Source organism: Chiloscyllium punctatum, chromosome 12 (assembly GCF_047496795.1).
Source record: "Chiloscyllium punctatum isolate Juve2018m chromosome 12, sChiPun1.3, whole genome shotgun sequence".
Classification (NCBI taxonomy): Eukaryota; Metazoa; Chordata; class Chondrichthyes; order Orectolobiformes; family Hemiscylliidae; genus Chiloscyllium; species Chiloscyllium punctatum.
This window is the reverse complement of record NC_092750.1, coordinates 75,568,579-75,585,472: the sequence shown is the minus strand read 5'-3', so window position 1 is coordinate 75,585,472 and position 16,894 is coordinate 75,568,579. Positions and strand designations below refer to the sequence as shown.

The 16,894-nt window shown below is 43.7% G+C and overlaps 1 protein-coding gene across 7 annotated transcripts in view; it reads right to left on the bottom strand.

The window, feature by feature from the left end:
* LOC140483948 (nuclear receptor subfamily 2 group C member 2-like) overlaps nucleotides 1-15,696 on the bottom strand; it is a 226,292-nt gene extending 210,596 nt beyond the window's left edge. For 6 of the 7 annotated variants that reach the window (XM_072582812.1, XM_072582814.1, XM_072582815.1 and 3 more), the window contains exon 1: nucleotides 15,519-15,696. The gene's annotated coding sequence lies outside the window, so the exon portion shown is untranslated. The remainder of the gene's footprint in view (nucleotides 1-15,518) is intronic. The other variant, XM_072582813.1, reaches the window with a different exon arrangement.
* Nucleotides 15,697-16,894: the final 1,198 nt, after the last annotated feature.

The following is a 16,894-nucleotide window of genomic DNA, read 5'->3' as shown; positions in this document are numbered from 1 at the left end:
ACTTTAACATGACCTGCCAGCTCTTATACTCAATACCCCATCCAATGAAGGCAAGCATACCATGTGCCTTCTTGACCACTCTATCCACCTGTGCAGCCACCTTCAAGGTACAATGGACCAGAACTCTCAGATCTCTCTGCTCATCAACTTTTCCCAAGGCTCTTCCTTTTACAATATAGTTCGCTCTAGAATTAGACTTCCTAAAATGCATCACCTCACATTTGCCCGGATTGAACTCCATCTGCCAATTCTCCATATTGTTTGACAGTCCTCTACGCTTTCTGCTACTCCACCAATCTTAGGGTCATCTGAAAACTTACTGATCAGAGCAACAATGCCCTCTTCCAGATTATTGATGTATATCACAAACAACAGTCGCGCCAGCACTGATCCCTGTAGAACACCACTGGTTACCTTTCTCCATTTCAAGAAACTCCCTTCAACTGCTATTCTGTCTCCTGTTGCTCAACCAGCTCTTTATCCACACAGCTAGAACACCCTGCACACCATGTGACTTCACTTTCTCCATCAGCTTACTATGGGGAACCTTATCAAACGCCTTACTAAAGTCCATGTATATGAAATCTACAGCCCTTCCTTCATCTATCAACTTGGTCACTTCCTATTAAGTTGGTAAGGCACGATCTTCCCTGCACAAAATCATGTTGCCTATCATTGATAAGCCCATTCTCTTCCAAATATAAATAGATCCTATCCCTCAGTACCTTCCTCAGCAACTTTCCCACCACTGACATCTGGCCCACTGGTCTGTAGTTACCTGGAACATCCCTACTACTGTTCTTGTACAGGGGGACAACATTAGCAACCCTCCAGTCCTCCAGCACTTCACCTGTGTTTAAGGATGCTATAAAGATATATGTCAAGGCCCCACCTCTCTTGCCTCCCTCAGCAACCTGGGATAGATCCCATCCAGTCCTGGGGATTTGTCCACCTTAATATCCTTTAGCCTACCAAACACATCCTCCCTCCTTATGTCAACAGAGTAAACACATTTCTACCACCAATCTCAACATTCTACATGTTCTCTGAACTTTCCTCCAATCACCTTGTGATAGCCATTTCTGCCCCTGGAAAAAATCTCTGACTATTCACTTTATCCATGCCTACTGAAACAGTGAACTACAGAACATTGAGCCTGACATCAGTGGTGGGTTACATATATTTGGAAAGGCAAGGACTGATTAGGGATAATCAACATGGCTTTGTGTGTGGGAAATCAGGTCTCAAGAACTTGATTGAATTTTTTTAAAAATAGTGTCCCACAGCATGAAGACAGGCCCTTCAGCCCAAACTTGGTCCATGTTCACCAAAACGTCCATCCACACTAACCACATTTCCCTACACTTGTCCCTTACTGAAATCCACATAGTCTATGTCTAGCACCTTGCCCTCGTCAACCTTCCTGGTCATTTCAAAGAACTCTAACAAATTTGTGAGGCATGATCTCCCATTCACAAATCTATGCTGACTACTCCTAATCAAACCCTAACTTTCCAAATGCTTAGCCCTTAAAATTTTGTCAAGTAACTTACCCACCACAGATGTTCAGCTTGTAATTCCCAGGCTTTCCTTGCAGCACTTCTTGAATAACGGCACAACATTCATTACACACCAGTCACCATGGCTAACATTGATGCAAAAATATCAGCCAGGGTCCCCACAATTTCTTCTCTAGCCTCTTGCAGTGTTCTTGAATATATCTGGTCAGAACCAGGAGATTTATCAATCTTCATACATTCTAATACATCCAACACCTCCTTGGTTGTTATATGGGCTATCCCTAAGATATCACTGCTAACTTTAAAAGAAAAAAACATGGGTGGCTTGGTGGCTAACACTGCTGCCTCACAGCGCCAGAAACCCGGGTTAAATTCCCGCCTCAGGCGGATGTCTGTGTGGAGTTTGCACATTCTCCCAGTGTCTTGGGTTTCCTCCAGATGCTCCAGCTTCCTCCCACAGTCCAAAGATGTGCCGGTCAGGTGAACTGGCCATGCTAAATTGCCCAAAGTGTTAGGTGAAGGGGTAAATGTCGCGGAATGGGTTGCTCTTCGGAGGGCTGGAGGAGACTTGTTGCACCGAAGGGCCTGTTTCCACATTGTAAGTCATATAATCCAATCTAACTTCCCCACATTCCCAAGTCTTCATGTCTTTCTCCATGGTAAACACAGAAATATTCATCGAGAACCTCATCCATCTCCAGCAGTTCTACACATACATGTCCACTTTGGTCTCTGAGGGGCCCTATTCTCTCTCTAGTTATTCTTTTTCCTTTGATATACTTAAAAGTACCTCATTGGATTCATCCTAATCTGCTCAGCCAAGGCTATATTGTGCCCCCTTTTTGCCCTCCTGATTTCCTTCTTCAGTAAACTCCTGTATTCCCTCTATACTTCTAGGGATTCCCTTGATCCTGGCTGCCTATACTTGAGCCACACCTCCTTTTTTCTGGTCAAAGCCTCAATACATCTTGAATTCCAGGGTTTCCTATTCCTGCCAACCTTGCCCTTCACCCTCACAGGAACATTGAGAACGTTGAACTCTAGCTATCCCACTTGCCACAGGTTCCTTTGACTGCAAACAAACTACTCTCATCAACCCCTGCAAGCTCCTGTCTAATTCCATCAAAATTTGCCTTGCCCCAATTTAGAACTTGAATCTATGGACCAGCTTTGTCCCTCTCCATAACTATTTTAAAATTGATAGAACTATGGCCACTGGTCCCAAAGTGCTCCCTCACTGTTAACAGTCACCTATCCTGCCCTATTTCCCAAGACAAGGTTGAGTTTTGCCCCTTCTTGAGTAGGACCCTCTGTCTACTGCTTGAGGAACGTTTTGAAGCAGGAACGAAGTTTTGATAAGGACAGTGCAGTGAACATGAATTATATGGACTGCCATAAGGCATTCCACAAGGTTCCTCATGGTAGACTGGTTAGCAAGGTTAGATCACGTGGAATACAGTGAGAACTAGCCATATGGATACAGAACTGGCTCAAAGATGGATGACAGAGGGTGGTGGTGGAGCATTGCTTTTCAAACTGGAAGCCTGAGACCAGTGGTGCACCACAAGGATCAGTGCTGGGTCCACTGCTTTTCATCATGCATATAAATGATTTGGATGTGAACATAGGAGGTATAGTGAGTAAGTTTGCAAATGACAGCAAAATCGGAGGTGTAGTGGACAACGAAGAAGGCTACCTCAGAGTACAAAGGGAACTTGATCAAATGGACCAATGGGCCCAGGAGTGGCAGTTGCAGTTTAATTTAGATAAAAGAAAGGTGTCATGCATTGGAAAGGCAAATCAGGGCAGAACTTATACACGTCATGGTAAAGTCCTGGGAGTTTTGCTGAACAAAGAGACCTTGGAGTGCAGGTTCATAGTTCTTTGAAAGTGGATTTTTAGTAGGATAGGGTAGTGAAAGCAGCGTTTGGTATGCTTGCATTTATTGGTCAGTGCATTGAGTCTAAGGATTGGGAGATCATGTTGCAGCTATTAAGGACATTGGGTTAGGCCACTTTTGGAATACTGTGTGCAATTCCAGTCTCCCTCCTATAGGAGGGATGTTATGAAACTTGAAAGGGTTCAGAAGGATTTACAAGGATGCCGCCAGGGTTGCAGGATTTGAGCTATGGAGAGTGGTTGAATAGGCTGGGTCTGTTTTCCCTGGAGCATCAGAATCGCAAACCAGAGGGCATAGGTTTAGGGCGAAGAGGTAAAAGATATAAAAAGGGACCCAAGGGGCAATGTTTTCACGCAGAGGGTGGTGCGTGTATGGAATGAGCTGTCAGATGAAGTAGCAGATGCTGGTACAATAACAACACTTAAAAGGCATCTGGATGGGTAGATGAATAAAAAGGGTTTAGAAGGATATGGCTAAGTGCTGGCAAATGGGAGTAGATTAATTTAGGATATCTGATCAACATGGACCGGTCGGACCAAAGGGTCTATTTCCGTGCTGTTTAACAACATGTTTCCAACAGCAGGGAGACCAGAACTGAACACAGTTTTCCAAAACATGATCTAATCAATGTCCTGTACAGCCACAACATGACCTTCTAACTTTTATACTCAATGCACTGCTCAATAAACACCTTCTTCACTCCCCTGTCTACCTATGACTCTACCTTCAAGGAACTGTGAACTGTACCCCAAAGTGTCTTTGTTTTCAGTAACACTCCTCAGGACCCTACCATTTAGTGTAGAAGTGCTTCCCTGGGTTGTCTTACCAAAATGCAACATGTCACATTTAATCGAAATTAAATTTCATCTGCCATTCTTCGGCCCAATTGATCAAGGTCCTACAGCAGGGCAACCATAACTGCCCTTGTTTGTTTTACCAAAGTGCAATATTTCAAATAGAAAACTCTCAAGCTCGAGCACTCTGACTCCTTCTGAGAACATGGGAGAAACTACATAAAACTTCACAAGTTTTATCCCCTTGGGCAATGTTTCTGGTGAGACACTGCAACAGTACAAGTGCCACAATCTTGCTTTTGCAGCACTCAGCCTTGATATGCCCTTTTTATGACAAGAATGACCCATTTGCCTTTCAAAAGAAAGCTTATCCTCCAGACTTGGGGTGGTTCAGTGATTAGCACTGCTGTCTCACAGTGCCAGGGACCCAGATTTGATTCCAGCCTCAAGCGACTATCTGTGTGGAGTTTGCACGTTCTCCCCGTGTCTGCATGGGCTTCCTGACACAATCCAAAAGATGTGCAGGTTAGGTGAACTGCCCAAGCTAAATTGCCCATAGAGTTTGGGGACATATAGGTTAGGTGCATTTGTTGGGTAAATATAGGATAATAGGGTAGGGGAATGGGTCTGGGTAGGTTACGCTTCAGAGGGTCAGTGTGGACTTGTTGGGCCAAAGGACCTATTTCCATACTGTAGAGATTCTATGACTTTATCTTTTACTATTCTGAGAGGAATCTGCTCCTTGATTTTGGCCATGTTCCTCCCTAGAACTCAATTTCTTTCTACCATCAAGCCTCCTCTCTCCACTTTTTGATACAGATCCCATACAGGGACCTTCTTATAATAATAACATGCTTCAGTTAGTTCATAATCATCTGCCTTCACTACAGTTTTCTTTGTTTTTGAACTTTGTCATTCCAGCTGGGTCCTTATTGCAAAGGAGCACATTTTTAAAAATGTCTTTCCCAAGGCTCAAAGTCTTGTACAATCTTCATCAATCTATAGCACCTATAGAATACCACATTTTTATCTCGAGGAAATTTCATAAAGGTCTGACTATTTCCTTTTCAAATCTGGCTGTAGGCCTCTATTACGAGTTAATATGCTTTACACAATCATGCTCAACTGAAGCTCTTCTAAAAGAGACATACATCTTGAAAGCTTTATGAAAACACTACAGAAATATAACCCAAATTTCTTTAGCCTTTTTCAGCTTTGTAGCAATATTCTCAAAAGACCCAAAAATTAAAAGACCCTAATGTGGGAGTACAAATTAAGTACAAAGTGTACATTTTTTGCCTAATCAGAAATATGAAAATTTGACTAGAATGCACCTTTCCATTTCAATACATGTGCATGGAATTCAATAAAATCATAAGACAATCCTTAAATTCCAGGAATCAACCCAATTAATCAGTTTTGAACTGATCCACACTGCCAAGATATTCTTTCAACAAGAATCAAAACTGGACACAGCATTCCAGGTGCGGCCTCACCAACACCCTCTACGGTTGTAACAACACCTTCCAAGGCAATAAAAGCCAAAATTCTATTGTCTTCTTAATTACTTGCCACACAAAGAGATCTGTTTATCCTTGTGCATGAAAACAGGTGTGGTATTTCTTTGGAGTCTCTCCTGTTTAAACATTAATTTTGATACTTCCTACCAAAATGCATGATCTCATACTTTCCTACATTATACTTCATTTGTCAAGTTTTTGTCCTCCCATTCAATCTACTTCCAACCTTTGCAGATTTATTTTGTCCGATATCACGTCATACTTTTGCCTCATCAGCACATTATATCGACTAGTTCCCTTTTATCTATCTCACTTGCTATTTTCTCAAAAAAACTGTAATAAATTTGCCAGGCATGATTTCCCTTTCCTGAAGCCCTGCTGACACTGCTTGATGTTGTTATATACTTCCAAGTGTCCTGTTGTTCTATCTTCTGTAATAACATCTGTCATTGGGAAAAAGTTAAGTTAAAACTTAAGTTAACTGACCTATATTACCCGATTTTCATCTCTGTTGCTTTTGGAATAATGTCCAAATCTCTGGGACATTTCTTCCAATCTAAGGACTCAGTTCTGAAAGGCAGAAACAAATGTAAGGGGTCCCTGCTGCCATTTGTTATCTCCCTCCTCACACTGATCCACTCTTCCTTTTATGAAGCTGCTGTGCCCGCACTCTCTTGCCTTGTTTCAGAACTCACTGTTGACACACTCAATTTTGACGAAGGTTTTAAGAAGGAAGTGAAACCTCACCCCAATCTTGTGAAGTTGCCTGTTCAATGTAAACTTCAGATGGTGCCCCATTATTCTTCTTGGGATTAGCTTGTCCTTTCTTATTATATGGAAATGAACTTCCATTCATCATAGTTTAGGAACAATTTCAATTCAACATACTGGAGAGAAATACTACGAAAAGGCATAGAGAGAGGGAGGTTTAGGGGAATAGTTGGTTGTTGCAGTTAAAGTGATTTTATGGATATCATGGAATCACAGGTACAGAAAAGACTAAAGTATACCACTATCCACACTAGTCCCAATTTCCCACATGAGACAATGGACCTTTGAACATTATGACACTTCAAGTGCTCATCCAAGTGTTTTATAAAGGTTCTACAGGTACCTGCCTCAACTACTCTCCCAGACAGGGCATTCCAGAACCTTTATCCTCTGGGTGAAAAACCTTTTCTCCTCAAATCCTCTAAACCTCCTGCCTTTCAGTTTAAAATTATACATATCTATCAGGTCCCACCCACACCCCTCATCTTCTCTTCTCCAAAAGATGACAATCCAAGGTTGATTTGCAGACATTTTGTCTCCTGTCTAAGTGACATTTTCAGTGCTTTGGAACCTCCTGTGAAGCACTGCTATACAGTGTTCTCTGGAATTTGTTTGGTTTCATTCCTGCTGCTTCCAGTTGCCAGTTCTAGTAGGTAGTTGTAGTGGCGAGCATATTGCGCCTAAGTCTATGTGTTTACTGATGGAGTCCTTGGATGAGTGTCATGCCTCTAGAAATTCTCTTGCTGTCATCTGTTTAGCTTGTTCTATGATTGTTGCGTTGTCCCAATCGAATTCATTGTCCTGGTCATCTATATGTATGGTTATAATAAATATAATAAATCCAAAAACATAATAAATCCAAAAACATGTTACAAAGTGAAACACTATAACATCCATTCAAAATGCTAATTGTTTAATTTTAATAAAGTGTCGGATGCCAGTGTATCCCTTGTTGGTAGAGTCCAAGCTAGCCATGGTCATGGAGTTTAGTGGCTAGTTGGTGTTCGTGGATGCAGATTGCTCGCTTTGTCCTACATAGTGTTTCATGCAGTCCTTACACAGAATCTTGTAAATTGTATTAAGTCTCGCACATGAAGGGTATAGGGTCATTTGTTCTGGTGAGTTGTTGACTGAGCGTGGCCGTCAGTTTATGGGCTCTCACAAATCAGAGTTGATGTAGAAGTCTGGCAGTTAGTTCCAAGATCTTTTTTTACATAAGATAGTATGGCTAGCGTACTGGTTTGTGGCATGTCCTTGTCACATTGTTTGTCTGGTAGACATCTGTGAATGAAGTTGCGGAGTATCCGTTCTTGGTGAAGAATGTGCAGAGGTCTCCTTCTCTTCGCAGGTTGGGAGTGCTGCAGTGTGTTGCAGCCCTTTTGAACAGGGTCCTAATGGAGCTTCTCCTGTGCATATGTGGGTGGTTGCTGTTGTAGTTCAGGATCGGGTCCATGTGTGTGGCTTCTCTGTAAGACTTTTGTGGTGCATTCACCGTTGTGTTCTTTCTACCATCACATCCAGCAATGGGAGTTGATTGATTGTTTCCTCCTCTCTTGTAAACCTGTGAGCATGATGTTGATAATCCAGTGTGTTCTTGCTTTCAGTTCTCTTTATTATTAAGGAAGTGTCACCCACGTATCTAATCCAGATTGTGGGCTGGATTTGTGGGAGGACTGTTTGTTCCAGTCTTTGCATCATTGCTTCATCTATGAGCCCAGAGATGGGTGAGCCCATGGATGTCCCACTGATCTGTTCATATATTGGGTTGTTGAATGTAAAGTGCGTTGTCAGGCATAGGTCTAGTAGTTTGAATGGAGAGTCCTTATTGATATGTTCCACGTTGTGTCATCTGTTCTGTTTGTCCATGAAGTTGGCTATTGTCTCTCTGGCTAAAGTTTTCACAATTGAAGTGAACAGTGCTGTTACATTGAATGAGGCCATTTGCTTCAACCATGTCTAGGCTTCACCAATGGCCTTCTCTCTATCATGAGGTCAGAAGTGGGATATTTTCTTTGATGATTATGCAAAGTTCAGCAGCATTTGACTCCTCAGACACTGAAGCAGTCCAAATGCAGCAGGATCTGCAAAATATCCAGTCTTAGGCCAATAAGTAGCAAGAAATACTCACACAACATAGGTGACAGGCAATAACCAGAAGAAGAACACCTCTACAGAGTCTTCACCAAGAACGGATACCCCTGCAACTTCATCCGCAGATGCCTAGCAGACAAACAACACACCAAGGACATGCCACAACTCAACACAGTAGCCACACCACTTTATATAAGAAAAGTCTCTGAACTAACAGCCAGACTTCTCCAACCACTCAGATTCATGACACCCCATAAACCAACAACAATGCTCAGACAACAACTCACCAGAACAGAAGACCCGATATCCATCATGTAATTTATATTTGTCTTGCACAAGATTCTATGCAAAGACTGCATGAAACACTAGGTAGGACAAACAGCTAGCAATCTGCCACTAAACGCCACAGCCAGCTGTCCCTAGTAACCATACACACTGATGACCAGGACAATGAATTCAACTGGAACAAAACAACGATCATAGGACAAGCTAAACAGAGAACAGCCAGAGAATTCCTAGAAGCATGGCACTCATCCACAAACTCCATCAACAAACACATAAACTTAGGCACAATATACTCACCATTACAACAAACTACTAGAACCAGCAACTGGAATCAAATAAATTCCAGAAGACACAGTATAGCAGCACTTCACAGGAGGCTCCAAAACACTGACAATATTACTTAGACAGGGAATGAAACGTCTGCAAAACAACTTCCCAGCTCGGCAAACATACCCACAACTGCAGCAACCAACCTACAAATTTTTACACAAACCTTGTAAACAATCTGAGCTATCCAGCCTCTCTTCATTGCTAATATGATCCATCCCTGACAACATCCTGGTGAATCTCCTTTCCACCCCCTCCAATGCAGTCACATCCTTGTGTCCAGAACCGCACACAGTACTCCACGGTTTAACCAAAGTTCTGTACAGCTCAAACATATCTACCCTGCTCTTATAGTTTTGCCACAACTGATAAAGGCAAGCATCTAATTTGCCTTCTTAACTTCCCTTTAACCTTTCCTGCCACCTTCAGAGATCTGTGATCAGGCATCCCAACGACTCTCTCCTCCTCTCTGCTTCCTGGTGTCTTACCTCTCATTGAGTAGTCCCTCATTTTGCTCCTTCTTCCTGTTTGCCTCATGTTTATCATGGCTAAATTCTACATACCACTGACCCACATATCTGACAAATCTGTTGTACATATATAAGTTTTGAATATGATAAACAAAAAAAAAAGGACACAGCCTTGGCTGCTGTGGCGTGCCACTGCACACCAGGCTCCAGTCATTCATACTACCACCTCCTTCTGTCTCCTCTTACAAAGCTAATTTTGGATCTAACTGGCCAAGTTGTCATGGATCTCAAGCGAGGTAAAAACAATGATTACAGATGCTGGCAGCTCCCAGGAGTACCAGTTCCACCACAGAACACACCGGATGGCCTCCTTCTTTAGAGACCGCAATTTCCCTTCCCACGTGGTTAAAGATGCCCTCCAATGCATCTCATCCACACCCCGCACCTCTGCCCTCAGACCCCACCCGTCCAACCGTAACAAGGACAGAACGCCCCGGTGCTCACCTTCCATCCTACCAACCTTCGCATAAACCAAATCATCCACTGAAATTTCCGCCACCTCCAAACAGACCCCACCACCAGGAATATATTTCCCTTTCCACCTTCCGCAAAGACCGTTCCCTCCATGACTACCTGATCAGGTCCACGCCCCCCTACAACTCACCCTCCCATCCTGGCACTTTGCCCTGCCACCGCAGGAACTGTAAAACCTGCGCCCACACCTCCTCCCTCACCTCTATCCAAGGCCCTAAAGGAGCCTTCCACATCCATCAAAGTTTTACTTGCACATCCCCTAACATCATTTATTGTATCCGTTGTTCCCGATGCGGTCTCCTCTACATTGGGGAGACTGGGCGCCTCCTAGCAGAGCGCTTTAGGGAACATCTTCGGGACACCCGCACCAATCAACCACACCGCCCCGTGGCCCAACATTTCAACTCCCCCTTCCACTCTGCCGAGGACATGGAAGTCCTGGGTCTCCTTCACCGCCGCTCCCTCACCACCAGACGCCTGGAGGAAGAACGCCTCATCTTCCGCCTCGGAACACTTCAACCCCAGCGCATCAATATGGACTTCAACAGTTTCCTCATTTCCCCTTCCCCCACCTCACCCTAGTTCCAAACATCCAGCTCAGCACTGTCCCCATGACTTGTCCTACCTGCCTATCTCCTTTTCCACCTATCCACTCCACCCTCTCCTCCCTGACCTTCATCCCCTCCCCCACTCACCCATTGTACTCTACGCTACTTTCTCCCCACCCCCACCCTCCTCTAGCTTATCTTTCCACGCTTCAGGCTCACTGCCTTTATTCCTGCTGAAAGGCTTTTGCCCGAAACGTCTATTTTGAAGCTCCTTGGATGCTGCCTGAACTGCTGTGCTCTTCCAGCACCTCTAATCCATGGATCTCAAGCGCTTTTATTTCTGTTTTGTTTTCAGCTGGACCGTGTCAAAGACCTTGCTGAAATCCATATTGTGATGATGCTGCCCTGTTAACAAGTTCACTTTGTCCTTTTTTTCCCCCAAGAGGGAAAAGGCAGAAGTGCCAATATGTCTGGAAATGGCTATGTTAAACAATGACAGGGGAATGGCCAGTTAGAACAGAATCCCTACAGTGTGGAAACAGGCCATCTGGCACAACAAGTCCACACCAATCTTCTGAAGAACATCTCAGATAGATCCATTCCCCTGTCCTATTACTTTCATCTCCCTGACTAGTGCACCTAACCGACATCTCTGAACACCATGGGAATTTAACTTGGCCAATTGACCAAACCTGCACATCTTTGGACTGTGGGAGGAAACCCACGCAGACAATCACCTGAGGCTGGAATCAAGCCTGGGTCCCTGGTGCTGTGAGGTAGCAGTGCTAACCACTGAGCCACCATGCTGCCCAAAATTCCCTTTAACTTAAACACAGTTGTTCGCACCCAGTCTCTCACTCTCAAACTGCACATTAAATTCTATCACATTATGATCAATACTTCCTTGGGGATCTTTCACTTTAAGGTAATTAAACCAGGCTGATTTCCAATAACCAGATCCAGGACCACCTGCTTTCTGGTTTGCTCCATAACAATGCTCTCAGAAAATATTGCAAAAGCACTCAATGAATTTGCTGTCATAACAACTTTAACCAATCTGATTAACCCAAGAGTTTTTTTCTAGCTTTGTTCATTTTCACAGTCCATCAAACTGTTGGGAGCAGAGAAGTTGTTAGTACAAAAAAATGGTTCCATGCTTCAACAGATGTTTCTTGCCTGATTCTCCCCTCTGCGATCTCTCCTGCCTGGCAGAAACAAAGTTTAAATGTACCTTATGCTAAGGGGCGTGTTTTTGGGATGTTGTGGGTATTGGAACTGCTCCTTAAGTTGCAATTTCATGTTGGTTGGATTTCCAAGTAGTTAAGTTATTCCAGATTCTATTTTCTTTTGCTCATGCTTCAACCATAGCCTATAAATAAATTCTATTTTGCTTAAAGACAAGTGGTTTGACAAGCTGCAGCGCTCCTTGAATATTCACTTTCCATCTGCCTTTAAAATTTAAAAAAAGTTAAGGTCTAGGCTGCCTTCTTAAAGCATTTTTGGAGAGCTGGGGGGGGGGGGGGGGGGGGGGGCTAGCTGGCCAAGTCCATAACAATATAAACTGCCCTACTCTCATCCACACACTTGATCACTCCTCAAAACTTTCACCAGATTTACTAGGCATGACAAAGGTTCCCTGAAGGGGGAATGGGACGATACTTCCTATAAGAGGATGACCAGAATTGTACACAGTACTCCAGTACAGGCCTCACCAACATCCTGTATAGCCGCAACATGACCTCACAACTCCTTTACTCAATACTCTGACCAATAAAGGCAAGCATACCAAACGCCTTCTTCACTATTCTATCTACCTGCGACTCTACTTTCAAGGAGCTAAGAACTCCAAGGTCTCTTTGTTCAACAACATTCCCTAGGTCCTTACCATTAAGTGTATAAGTCCTGCTAAGATTTGCTTTGCAAAAATGCAGCACCTTGCATTTATCTGAATTAAACTCCATCTGCCACTTCCCAGCCCATTGGCCCATCTGATCAAGGTCCTGTTGTAATCTGAGGTAACCTTCTTCACTGTCCACTACACCTCCAATTTTGGTGTCATCTGCACCTCTTATGCTCACATCCAGATCATGTGTATAAATGACAAAAGGTAGAATACACAACACCGATCCTTGTGGCACTCCACTAGTCACAGGCCTCCAGTCTGAAAAACAACCCTCCACCGCCACCCTCTGTCTTCAACCTTTGAGCCAGTTCTGTTTCCAAATGGCTAGTTCTCCCTGTATTCCGAGAGATCTGACCTTGCTGATCAGTCTCACAAGGGAAACCTTGTTGAATGCCTTACTGAAGTCCATATAGATCACGTCTACTGCTCTGCCCTCATCAATCCTCTTTGTTACTTCTTCAAAAATCTCAATCAAGATTGTGAGACATGATTTACCACACACAAAACCATGTTAACTAACCCTAATCAGTCCTTGCCTTTCCAAATACATGTGCATCCTGTCCTTCAGGATTCCCTCCAACAACCTGCCCGCCACCGAGGTCAGGCTCACTGGTCTATAGTTCCTTGGCTTGTCTTCACCACCCTTCTTAAACAGTGGCACCACGTTAGCCAAGCTCCAGTCTTCCAGCACCTCACCTGTGATTATTGATGATACAAATTATATTTCCATTTTAAAAGATTGGGTTTATTATAAACTCTCAATTTAGATTGGATTCCTTGCAGTGTGGAAACAGGCCCTTCGGCCCAACAAGTCCACACCGACCTTCCAAAGAGTAACCCACCCAGCCCCATTTCCCTCTGACTGATGCACCTAACACTATGGACAGTTTAACATGGCCAATTCACCTGATCTGCACATCTTTGGACTGTGTGAGGAAACCGGAGCACCCGGAGGAAACCAAGCAGACATGGGGAGAATGCGCAAACTCCATACAGACAGTCACCCAAGGCTGGAATTGAACCCAGGATCCTTGTGCTGTGAGACAGCAATGCAAACCACTGAGCCACCATGCTGCCCTGATGAATATGAATACTACTGAAAAGACAAACACATTGTTGAGACAGGCAAACAAACAAAAACAGCCTCTGTATTCACAACACAGTGAAATTAAGGCACTGAAGAGCCCTAAATAGCCATTCCAATGGTCCCTAACTAAACTTTGAGTAACCAGTCCCAGACGGTAAAATTCATTTCTAAACACTGGTTTTGTATCTCAAATGAAAGAGGGATGCTGGCCTAGTAGTATTATTGCTAGAGTATTAAGCAAGAAACTCAGGTAATTCTCCAAGGACTTGGATTTGAATCCTGCTCACGGCAGATGGTGGAATTTGACTTCAATACAAATTTCTGTAATTAAGAATCTACTGATGACCATGAAACCATGGCCAGAAAGAAAGAAGTCTGAATGATTAATTGCCCTTCCTTTAGGGAAGGATTTCTGTCATTTTCACATGGTCTGGCCTACATGAGGCTCCAGAACCCAGCAATGTGGTTAATTCTCAACTGCCCTCTAAATGGCTTTGCAAACCACTAAGTTGTACTGTTTGCTACAAAGTCTAAAAAAGAAATGAGACTAGACAGATCACCTGTTCAGTTGCCTAGGGCAATGACAGAAACAGCCTGTCGATCCTGCAAAGTCCTCCTTACTAACGTCTGCAGGCTACTGTCAAAATTGGGAGAGCTGTCTCACAGTAGTGAAGTAACTGCATGACATAGTCATGCTCATGCAATCTTGCCTACCATGTATCATCCACCCTCAGTTGACGAATCAGTATTCTTCCATGTTGAACAACACTTTGGAGGAAGCAATTGAGGTTGGTGCAGCATAAAAATGTATTTTATAGGGTGGATGGGGGTTTCAATGACTGTCACCAAGTGGGGCTCAACAGCAGCAGTACTGGTCAGCTTCTAAAGGACATTGCTACGAGACTGGATGTGTCTCAGAATTATGTCTCTAGAATCATTTAATCAAAGGTCAACCTGCAATCAGCATCCAGGACCAACGTCACAAACAAAGCTTTCTTGTTCTGTGCTTTTTTTTAAATCCACGTTGTCCCAAAATCCATCAATCATTTTGTTAGACTAGATTAGACCCACTCAAAATATATTAAAGGTAGCCTAGACCCTAACTATTTCATATTTCAAAAGGTAAATGTGAGCTGCATGTGTTCCAATATAATTTATTTGCTGTGAAATAATGTAGCATTTCTGGAAAATCTGATTTTAAAAAGTTCTCTTGTTACTGTCTAAGTTTTTAAAAATACAAAAGTAAAAAGACACAGTCCTTACACCAGGTGTGTTAGGATGAAGTGGTTGGGGGAACAGTGTGAAATGTTCTCCACCCTAACACTATAAACACACAAGCAATGCACACAGACTGTCAACATGTTCATGCCATCCAAGAGCAACGCCACGGGAGAATGGCCAATCCTCCGAACAGATGATGCCCACATCCTGAGCGGATTGGTTAATCACCAGCGATCCGTAAGGTCTGATTGGCTGAGCCCGTCGTCAATCACCCCTAGTCCCGCTGCTGTTCTAGTGGAGGTCGGTTTTTTTTGGAGTGGGGGAGGGGTGGCAAAGGCGGCCAAGTCGTTGCCGAGATCCCCGCCTGTGCCCTTGGGAGTGGGCCTCGGCCCACCTGCCTACCTACCTGTCTGTCTGTCTGTCTGTCTGCCCCCCGGTGCCCGAGCTTGAGCCCGACAAGCAACTCGGCCCCTTCCCTCAGGATGAAACCACAACCCCCAACACCGAAGCTTCAGTCGACACCGCCGCAGTTAAAAGCCTCACCTACCTACAAAAAAACCTTTATTTCTTGGCTTTTAACATCACGTTCTTTCCTTCAGAGGTCATAGTTCATGACCTTGGCGCTTTTTTTTCCCTCTGACGCGCATATGAGTGATTCAATCTCCGGAAGGAACCGGCCGAGGCGCATGCGCGGGCTGCCCGCCCCAGTCTCGAGCTCTCATTGGCCGCGAAAGTACGGCGCCCCACATTGCGCTCGACGGCGGTAATCCGCAGTCTCCGGCGGGGTCTTCTCCATTGTCGGCTATTTCCGGCGAGCCAGCTCCCCTTTCGGCTATTTCCGGCGAGCCAGCTCCCCTTTCGGCTATTTCCGGAGCCCGCTGTCCAAGCTTTGTGGTTCTGACGGATCTTGTCCGCAGGTTAATGGCGGCGCACCAGACATCCTTTAACTGATTCGAGACCTTTATTAAATATGTTAAAGTTTTCTGGTCACTTTGCACAAATGGTTTCCTGTTTTCCCAAGGTAAGGCATTGAAGTGAGATGCTAGGTAATTAAAATTTCCGCTTTTATTTAAAATAAAACATTTTGGATCAGTTTGCTTTAATGTGAGGGGAATGAGCAGCAAGTGCGTCTTTTGAAGTTGTCACATTTATTATTTACTGTATCACAAACGTCTTAGAGGAACTTCAAACTCTTATGGTTGAATTCTCAATTTATATATTTATTTGAATTCGAAAGCAACAACGGAATGTGTGGAACGACTCTGAGAAAAAAAAGTTCCATTCATGTTGCTTTGAAGAAAAACTAGCATTCTCAACAACTTTTTAAAAACTATATAAATCAGACAGTTAATGTATTAATGTGAAACGCTGTTAGCCACTTCCCACCTCCTAATCTTGTGTAAATACTGATACATTGACAAAAGTGATCACAGAAAAATGAATCATTATAAACGCATAAAGAAGTGCTAACTGCTTTCACCTATAGAAGCAACCCTCCCACTTCGAAGAGTCTGGGCATTCAGTGAACTTAGAAAATGGGCATGGATAGGCCATGAAATAATGTGCAGGCTACAGTGGGTGGGCAATAAATTAGTCTTGAGATGAAATGCAAAATAGCTGGTCTGTAAGGACTGTACGGCCTACAAGTGGAACCTTTAGCCAGTGAAAATCAAGTGGAAACTTTAGCCAGCTCATTTCAGCACTCTGAGTTGTTTCTAGAGCCAGTGTACCCAAATCTATCCATTGTCCTTACAGTGAAGATACTACTATTGTGTGGCCTTTGTATTGAGGTGAGTGATGCAGTCTGGGAAATTTTTAAAGTCTAGCTGTATGCTTTTGTATGAAAATCTCCATAGGTGGCCCTGAGTGTCATGATATGCAGTGTCTCTGACTCAGATGTTGTGCATGATATCAAGTGTCGCT